Below are 9,925 nucleotides of genomic sequence, written 5' to 3'. Positions count from 1 at the left end.
TCATTTCCCTCTATCCAAGGATAGTAAGTAGTCTCTCAACACCAGGTTAAAATCCAACAGGTTTATTTGGTAGCACGAGTGGGGGTTGCAGATGGTGTGACATGGGCCCAGGATCCCGGTTGAGGCCATCTTCATGTGTGCGGAGCTTGGCTATCGGTTTCTGTATTGTCGTGTGTCATGGGGGCCACCTTGGAGAGTGCACCAAGGATCGAAGGCTGAATGCCCGTGACTACTGGGGTGTTCCCCGACAGGAAGGGAACACACCTGCCTGGTGATTGTCGAGCGGTGTCCATTCATTCGTTGTCGTGGCACCTGCATGGTCTCGCCAACGTACAATGTCTCGGGACATCCTTTCCTTCACTCGCATTCCAACCATTATCTTGTAATTGAGTTTGTGTCTATATATGGCCTGTTTGTGAACCGAACTCTTCACTCACCTGGTGAAGGGGCAACACTCCGAAAGCTCGTGCTACCAAATAAACCTGTTAGACTTTAACCTGGTGTTGTGAGACTACTCACTGTGCCTACCCCAGTCCAATGCTGGCAACTCCACATCATGGTATCCAAGAATAATGAGACTGGCAAATCAATTCAACAAGGCAATAAGTTCCAATAGCCAGAGGCCAATGTTACATGACTCCCACCTCTCCACCATCTTTGCCTAAGGATGTGCATCCATCTTGTGGATTCCAAAGACTGTTAAATGTCTCAGCCATTAGGAATTGAAAGGAAAGTGTGGGGCCATCTTAGGAGACTTCTCCTGGCTAGCCTGGGTTAGTAAATGCAGATGGCTTTTATATAACTCTCTTTAAAGTTGGATTGTACAGTCTACAAGGAGTCATTAATGGCTCCCAGAGATAGTGAGGTACAAGTTTTCCTAAAACTGCCAAGTAGCCTCTTTTACAAAAAAATGCTGGAAAATCCCAGCAGGTCTGACATCATCTGTGAAAAGAGAATAGAGCCAACTTTTCAAGTCAGGATGATCCTTTGTCAGAGCTTACCACAGATGCTGTCAGATCTGCTGAGATTTTCCAGCATTTTCTGTTTCAGATTCCAGCATCCGTAGCATTTTGCTTTGATATAAGTAGCTTCTTTTGTTTGGGGATAGGTTCAGCCATTTTAAAAGTCTTTATTCGGTTTTAAAATGTTACAAATATAAATAGCAATATGCATATTATAAAAAACATAGTGTGAGGTCTCAGTTCCTCATACTATGCCTCTTTGCGCCAACTACATTCAACACTCCTTCCTTAGTCTGTATGTGTAGAACATACAGAACATCTATACGTCCATAGCTCAAATGCATTCAGCTTACCAATAGTCTCTGCTTGTTGTCCATGTTTCTGAGACAATATAATAAGCTGACAACTACTCTTTGGACAGCATCTTCCAAACCCACAATCTCTACCACGTAGGACAAGGGCAACAGGCACATGGGAGCACCACCTCCATCTGCAAGCTTCTCACCAAGTCATACACCACCCTGACGTGGAAATATATCACTGTTCCTTCATTTTTCACAAGTTCAAAATCCTTGGATTCCCTCCCCAACAGCATTGTGGGTATATCTGCATCAAATGTCCTGGATTTATCCTGGTTGAAAATAAAAACTGGCTTCTACTTAACGAATTTATCCCGGGTTAAAGTAAAACCTGGTTTCCATTTCATTAATTTGCCCGGGTTAAAATAAAAGCTGGTTTCTACTGAATGAATTTGCCCTGGTAAAATAAAAATACTGGATGAATGTGTCCTGGTTTAACATAAAAACTATTTCTCACTGAACTTACAGCGATTTAAAAATGAAAAGTAACGTTCCCTCAACATAGTCAGGTGTTTGGGGTTCCCAGTCTTGCCTCCTTAAAAAAATAAAAGTTAACTTTTATAAAAAGAAAGCCAGCTGAGGTGTGCAATGGCCAGCTGCCATTGTCTGTGCCATCAATGGTGTTATTGTGACACATGTTACCTGTCCTGCCGTCATTCCCCGGTGTGAGCCCGTTTCCTTTTGCCCCTAACAAAGATGGCGATTGCCTCGCCTCAGGTTTGCTGATGCGCATGCGGGCGCTCGATTGTGGGTTTTGCGTCTCGGATCGTTCTGGCAATGACGGCACGACATGAAGGCGAAGCGGTGAGATAAACAGAGAGCGACAATCATAAGTGTGTGTATCGGCGAGCGGGCGAGGATTCTTTTTTTTGCGGGGGGGCTGCGGAAACGCAGCGGCTTGGGTCCGGGGCTGGCTGTTGGAAGTGACAGTTGGCGGTTGAACCCCTCGCGCTGGGTTCCGGGGCTGCGCGCGAGGGTTGGCGGCGGTGGCTGTTGCTCGCGCCGCTGCAGCCACTTGTCCCTCACAGTGTGTGTGCAGCAATGCACCGTCTGCAACCACCGTGCAGCATCACTATTATCAACTAGCAACGACCCTGAGACACTGGTATTATCCTTATCGCACTTGCAGTGGCCCGGTCAGTGCAACAGCTGCTTTCAATCGGTTTTCTATGCACGTAAGAATTCCCTTCCTGCTTTTATTTTGGCCCATCTAATGTGTGCAGAACGCGCTGACCTCCGCAAGTCCCGCTGCTGGCACTTTGCCGTTTGACATGACAAGTTGTATTTTCCCGAATGTGCAATGGCTGATTGTGTGTGTGGTTTTTACGGTCAACTGGATTTTGTTTTTTGCATCTGCTACGACATAGGAAAAGATTGAACAGGCGGAGAAACGTCTAAAGATTTCTAGAATGGTCTGGACGTTTCTAGAACAGGGCGTTCACGGCAATGGTGTAACCCGCCCCTTTGCAAAAGGGGTTTAACATGCTTTCGCGTTCGGTCTTTTTATGTTTTATTTCTCTTAAATCGTCGAACCGGACTTAACCAATTTCTCATGATGCTTTGATCCAGGAAGGGCACCTTGTTGGTCAGTGTGTCGGTGTAAGGTAACTTGTGTTGAAATTATTGCGCACATTGCAGCCCAGAACGCAAGCGGCTTATGTCCTGCGCACAGTTTTAACGTTTAAAGGAACAGTAGGCAAATTTGAAGTGCTAAACCTCAAATCAGTATAAGCTACTTGTGACAGAATAAATAGACCACCCTTTAGAGCCGAGATGAGGAGGAATTTCTTCAGAGGGTGGTGAATCTATAGAATTCATTACCACAGAGGGCTGAGGAGGCCTAGTCACTGAGTGTATTTAAGACAGAGAGATATGTTCTTGATTGGTAAGGGATCAGAGTTTACCGGGAAAAGGCAGGGGATCGGAGTTGAGAAAGTTATCAGCCATGATTGAATGGCGGGGCAGACTCGATGTGCCGAATGGCCTAATTTTTCTCCTATACCTTATGGTCTTATGGACAGCACAGAAATCAGATCAGAAGTAAAGTTTGTTTATTCGTCACAAGTAAGGCTTACATTAACACTGCAATGAAGTTACTGTGAAATTCCCCTAGTCGACACACTACAGTGCCCGTTCGGCTCAATGCGCCTAACTAGCATGTCTTTCAGACTTTGAGGAAACCGGAGCACCTGGAGGAAACCCACGCAGATGGGAAGAATGTGCAAACTCCACACAGTGACCCAAGCCGGGAATCGAACCTGGGTCCCTGGTGCTGTGAGGCAGCAGTGCCAAGCATTGTGCCACTGTGCTGTCAAGTGTGCACCTGGGGATGTTTCTCACCGCCCCCCCCCCCCCGGTCGACTAGTTTTGCTCCCAATGCTCTTTAATGTTTATACTTTTCAATAAATGTTTGATTCACTAGAAGTATTTCAGGACTCTTCATTGATTTGTGGCAAGGATTAGAAACAGGACTAGACGACTCAACCCCTCAAGTCTGTTCCACCATTCAATGAGATCCTGGTTGTCCTGCAAACTGGCCTTTGCCCTAATCTATCAATCTTATATTTTAAAATTAACAATTGATCTAGCATCAGCTGTTGTTTGTGGAAGAGTGTTCTAAATTTCTATCACCCTTTGTGTAGAAGTTTTCACTGCTGAAAGATCTGGTTGTAATTTTTAGAGTAAGCTCCCAATGGAGTTTGTTTCTATTGCCCCTCAATATCTTGAAAGCTTAGATCAGATCATCCCCTAACTTTTGAAATTCCAGAAAAGGCAGATTTGTATACTGTCTCTTTGTAATTTAAACCTTGAAGTTCAGGTATCATTCTAAATCGATGTTGTAGTCCCTCCAATGTCAATTTATCATACCTAAAATATGGTGTCCACTGTACCCCAGTGATGGTCTAACTAGCCCATTGTACACCAGAAGTATGACTTATACCAATTAGTAAAAAGCCCAGCATTCCATTAACGTTTTTGATGTTTCTGCCCTTGTGTGTGACATTTTAATGATCTGTGCACTTGGAGCCCCAAGTCTCTTTGGAACTCCACTGCTAGTTTTTCACCATTTCCTTTATGGGTCCAAAGTGGATGACCTTGCATTTGCCCACATTATACAAAAGTATGAAAAGTGAATTTCATTCTCATAATCTACCAATATCATTCTAATTTTATTCTGCCTATCTTTGTTTCATCAGCAAATTTGAATACTTGGTTTACTATTCCATCATCTAAGTAGTTAATAAAAATGGTGAATAGTTAATGTTCCAACATAGATTTTTTTTTTGTGGGCTTCATCTGGCTTCATCGTACCAATTAGAGTATCTGTTATATTCCTACCTTGTCCCTCCTGCCTCTCAACCAGTTTCCTAACCAGGCTAATAATGTGCCTTTGATTCCATGAATTTCAGCATAAGCTGACAATCCGTTATGAGAGTATCAAATTATTTCTGGGAGTCCATATAAGTGACACTGATAAACATTCCCTGTTCACTACTTCAGTCATCTCTCTTCAAAAAATTTTTTAACAGAGTTGTCAGGTATGACCTACCATTTACAAATTCCTGCTGGCTCTCGATGATCAGTTGAAAAACAAAATGGTTCCTGAATTGAGCGAACTTTAGAAATTATAATTTATACACAGATGCAGTGGGCCAAGTGACCACTTTCTGTGCCATTAAGTTTTTTTTATATGTTGAAAATTTTCTTTTATTTTACATAGGAAACAAACATAGATACAGATCCACACACTGCTCGCGTTTACATTCCAACGCGACTGGGCATAGGGCTCCCATGGCCAGGGGACAAGCCCCTGGTACCCCCGGCACCCACCCCGCCCAAGTCCCGTCTGATTGCATTGGTAATGATGGTAATAATATAAAAACAAAAAGGCAGAGGAACATTGCTGGAGAACCAACTGAGCGCCCAAACAGCCCAGGCTATAAACTAGCGAGCAGAGAAAAAATAAGAGAGACAACGAAGGAGAGAGAAGAAAGGGAGTGAGAGAAAAAAGTTCTCGTGTTGGTCCCCATACCTCGGCAGGGTGGGCGGGTGTAGGTCCAGGCAGCTGAGGAAGTGTTAGGTTTGTTAGAGAATATAAAGACTGACAAATCCCCAGGGCCTGATGGAACCTATCCAAGGCTGCTCAGGGAGACGAGAGATGAAATCGCTGGGCCTCTGACACAAATCTTTGTCTCGTCACTGGACGCAGGTGAGGTCCCAGAGGATTGGAGGATAGCTAATGTGGTCCCGTTATTTAAGAAGTGTAGGAAGGATAACCCGGGTAATTATAGGCCGGTGAGCTTGATGTCCGTGGTGGGGAAGTTGTTGGAGAAGATTCTTAGAGATTGGATGTATGTGCATTTAGAAAGGAATAAACTCATTAACGATAGTCAGCATGGTTTTGTGAGAGGGAGGTCATGCCTCACTAACCTGGTGGAGTTTTTTGAAGAAGTGACCAGAATGGTTGACGAGGGAAGGGCCATGGATATCGTCTATATGGACTTTAGCAAAGCGTTTGACAAAGTCCCTCATGGTAGGCTGGTGAAAAAGGTTGGATCTCATGGGATAAAGGGGGAGGTAGCTAGATGGGTGGAGAACTGGCTTGGTCACAGAAGACAGAGGGTGGTAGTGGAAGGGTCTTTTTCCGGCTAGAGGCCTGTGACTAGTGGTGTTCCGCAGGGCTCTGTGTTGGGACCTCTGCTGTTTGTGATTTATATAAACGATCTGGAAGAAGGTGTAACTGGGGTGATCAGTAAGTTTGCGGACGACACAAAATTGGCAGGACTTGCAGATAGTGAGGAGCATTCTCAGAAGCTACAGAAGGATATAGATAGGCTGGAAATTTGGGCAAAGAAATGGCAGATGGAGTTCAATCTTGATAAATGCGAAGTGATGTATTTTGGGAGAAATAATGTAGGGAGGAGCTATACGATAAATGGCAGAACCATAAAGGGTGTAGATACGCAGAGGGACCTGGGTGTGCAAGTCCACAGATCCTTGAAGGTGACGTCACAGGTGGAGAAGGTGGTGAAGAAGGCATATGGCATGCTTGCCTTTATAGGACGGGGCATAGAGTATAAAAGTTGGGGTCTGATGTTGCAGATGTATAGAACGTTGGCTCGACCCCATTTGGAATACTGCGTCCAGTTCTGGTCGCCACACTACCAGAAGGATGTGGAGGCTTTGGAGAGAGTACAGAGGAGGTTTACCAGGATGTTGCCTGGTATGGAGGGGCTTAGTTATGAGGAGAGATTGGGTAAACTGGGGTTGTTCTCCCTGGAAAGACGGAGGATATGGGAAGACTTAATAGAGGTGTATAAAATTATGAAAGGCATAGATAGGGTGAACGGTGGGAAGCTTTTCCCCAGGTCGGTGGTGACGTTCACGAGGGGTCATAGGTTCAAGGTGAAGGGGGGGAGGTTTAACACAGATATCAGAAGGACATATTTTACACAGAGGGTAGTGGGGGCCTGGAATGCGCTGCCAGGCAAGGTGGTGGAGGCGGACACACTGGGAATGTTTAAGACTTATCTAGACAGCTATATGAACAGAGTGGGAATGGAGGGATACAAAAGAATGGTCTAGTTTGGACCAGGGAGTGGCACGGGCTTGGAGGGCCGAAGGGCCTGTTCCTGTGCTGTATTGTCCTTTGTTTGTTTTGTTTGTACTCGGGTAAAGGGCCAGGGCGCATCCACCAATCGGAGGGTGGGGGGGGAGGTAGGGGGGGCTCTGTGGGAGCACCCAGGATCCTGGGGCCATCGGGTATCCAACTGCAGCATCCCAACATGCGCTATAAATGGTTGTCATGATGTGGAGATGCCGGCGTTGGACTGGGGTAAACAGCTTGTGTGGCTTTTGCTACCAAATAAACCTGTTGGACTTTAACCTGGTGTTGTTAAACTTCTTACTATAAATGGTTGCCAGGTCTTATAGAACCTAGCAATGGACCCATGTAGCGTGCACCTCATCTTCTCCAGCTGAATGGTATCTACCACCTCCTTCATCTACTGTGAGTGCTACAAAATCTGCTTGGAATTTCGGCAGCGGCAGATTTAAAGGCACGACTCCAAACAGAGCAGCTTGGGGGATGCACATATGTCCCGATCTAGCATTGCCGCAGTCGTCTTGAATATCGATGTCCAGTAGTTATACAATGAGGGGCAAGCCCAGAACATATGTAAGAGTGTGGCGGGAGCTTGCTGGCACCGTTCACAAATGGGGCTTGTGCCTGGGTACATCCTAGAAAGTCTAACCCTAGTTAGATATGCTTTGTGAAGGAGTTTACATTGTATCACACCCAGCTTGGCACATATTGAGGAGTGCACTCAATGCAGCACCATGTCCCAATCCTTCTCCGAGAATTCCTCCCCCAGATCTCGTTCCTAAAAAGATTTAACCACTGATGGAGATTTATATTGGGACAGAATTTGAGAATAAAGAACAGAAATGATACCACGCATAGTAATAGAAGCTCTAAGAAGATGTCAATGGAGGCACAAGGTGGGAGCGTCGGAAATTGAGGGTCGGCCCTACGCACAAAGTCTCGAATTTGCAAATATCTGAAAAACTGCGTTGCAGGTAAAGCAAACTTATCCACCGCCTGCTGGAATGTCGCAAACACGCGCCACATACAAGTCCCAGAATGTTCTGATCCCGTGCTTGACCCATGTGTTGAAGGCACCATCCAAAACAGGTGGAGGAAAAAAATGGTTAGCCGATGCTGGGGAGGCCAGCGACCAGGTCTGAAACCCAAAATGGCATCTAAATTGTGTCCAAATTCTCAGAGTTGATTTGACAAGTGCACTCCTAGTGGGAGGAGGGAAAATTTACCGGGGAACATATCAAGGCAGCCAAAGAAGATGGAGCACAGGAGAAGGATTCTAACTGCAGCCAACAAGGAACCTCCTATTGCCCCTCTCTCTGCAGCCAACACACTACTGGTCTCATATTGGCTGCCCAATAATAAAATAGAAAATTGGGCAATCCCATACCCACTCCCGTTTAGGGCTTTGCAAGACTGTCCTCCGCATTCTTGGGTTTTTCCTATTCCAGTCAAGCTTGTAATGAGCCGATCAAGTCTGTGAAAAAAGGATTTGGGGATGAACACCGGGATGCACTGAATGAGATATAAAAACTTAGGTAGTATGTTCATCTTCACCGCATTGATACGGCCTGCTAATGATAAGGGGAGGATGGACCAACGTTTGAGGTCCTGTTCCATCTGCCCCTTGAGTGGAGCAAAGTTAGCTCCAAAGAGCCCACTAAATTTGCTAGTCACTTGCACTCCCAAGTAAGTAAACTGCCAGTGACAATCTTGAAAGGCAGGGTGTGGAGCAGGAGGCTACGAGCTGCTGCATTCAAAGGAAGGAGCTCACTCTCATTCAAGTTAATTGTGCCCCAAAATACGACCAAACCTCTCTAATATAGATAAGACTTCGGGAATCGAGTTGGATGGGTCGCCGACATACAATAGTAGGTCGTCCGCATACAGTGATACTCTCCGCTCAACTCCCTCCCAACCAATTCCCACCACTCATTTGCTGTTACGAAAAGCCACAGCAAGAGATTCAATAGCAATGGCAAATAACGGGGAAGAGGGGGCATCCTTGCCTAGTGCTCCGAGACATAAGGAAAAAAGCTGAATGCGCGTCATTTATCCAGAACGAGGCTAGAGGGGCGGAGTACAGTATTTTGATCCAGGAGATGAGCTTTGGACTGAATCCGAACCTCCCGAAAGCATAAAATAAATAATTTCATTCCACCTGATCAAACGCTTTTTCAGCGTCCAGCGGGATTAAAATCTCTGGTAGCTTGGAGGTGGCAGGCACATACATAAACAGCTGCCAAATATTCGAGTACATATGTCTGTTTTTAATGAAACCAGTCTGGTCAGGCGAGATGATAGAGGGCAGAATGTCCTCCAAGCGAATGGCCAGAATCTTAGAAATCATTTTGGGATCCACATTCAGCAATGACATCGGTCTATAAGAGCTGCAGATTTGCGGTTCCTTATTCTTTTTAAGGATAAGCGAAATTGTCACCTACCTCAAAGTCTGCGGGAGAGAGCGGTTCTCATATGATTCATTGGTCATGTGCAGTAGCAGGGGAGCCAACCTATCCATAAATTTTTTGTAGAATTCGATTTGACCAATCTATTAGAGTTTTTCGAGGAGGTTACCAGGAAAGTGGATGAAGGGAAGGCGGTGGATGTTGTCTACCTTTGACAAGATCCCTCGTGGGAGGTTAGTTAGGAAGGTTCAGTCGCTAGGTATACATGGGGAGGTAGTAAATTGGATTAGACACTGGCTCAATGGAAGAAGCCAGAGAGTGGTTGTGGAGGATTGCTTCTCTGGGTGGAGGCCTGTGACTAGTGGTGTGCCACAGGGATCAGTGTTGGGTCCATTGTTGTTTGTCATCTATATCTATATCAATGATCTGGATGATAATGTGGTAAATTGGATCAGCAAGTTTGCTGATGATACAAAGATTGGAGGTGTAGTGGACAGTGAGGAAGGTTTTCAAAGCTTGCAGAGGGATTTGGACCAACTAGAAAAATGGGCTGAAAAATGGCAAATGGAATTTAACACAGACAAGTGTGAGATA

General features: G+C 45.4%; 1 protein-coding gene across 4 annotated transcripts in view; it reads left to right on the top strand.

Moving 5' to 3' along the window:
* The first annotated feature begins 2,077 nt into the window (after nt 1–2,077).
* The window catches only part of LOC144502699 (uncharacterized), a 44,481-nt gene continuing 36,633 nt past the window's right edge, over nt 2,078–9,925 (top strand). Inside the window, exon 1 of one of the 4 annotated variants that reach the window (XM_078226912.1) lies at nt 2,078–2,125. The gene's annotated coding sequence lies outside the window, so the exon portion shown is untranslated. The other 3 variants (XM_078226911.1, XM_078226913.1, XM_078226914.1) reach the window with 3 other exon arrangements.

Source organism: Mustelus asterias, chromosome 13 (genome assembly GCF_964213995.1).
Source record: "Mustelus asterias chromosome 13, sMusAst1.hap1.1, whole genome shotgun sequence".
In the NCBI taxonomy this organism is placed as follows: domain Eukaryota; kingdom Metazoa; phylum Chordata; class Chondrichthyes; order Carcharhiniformes; family Triakidae; genus Mustelus; species Mustelus asterias.
This window is presented reverse-complemented; position numbering and strand designations above follow the sequence as displayed.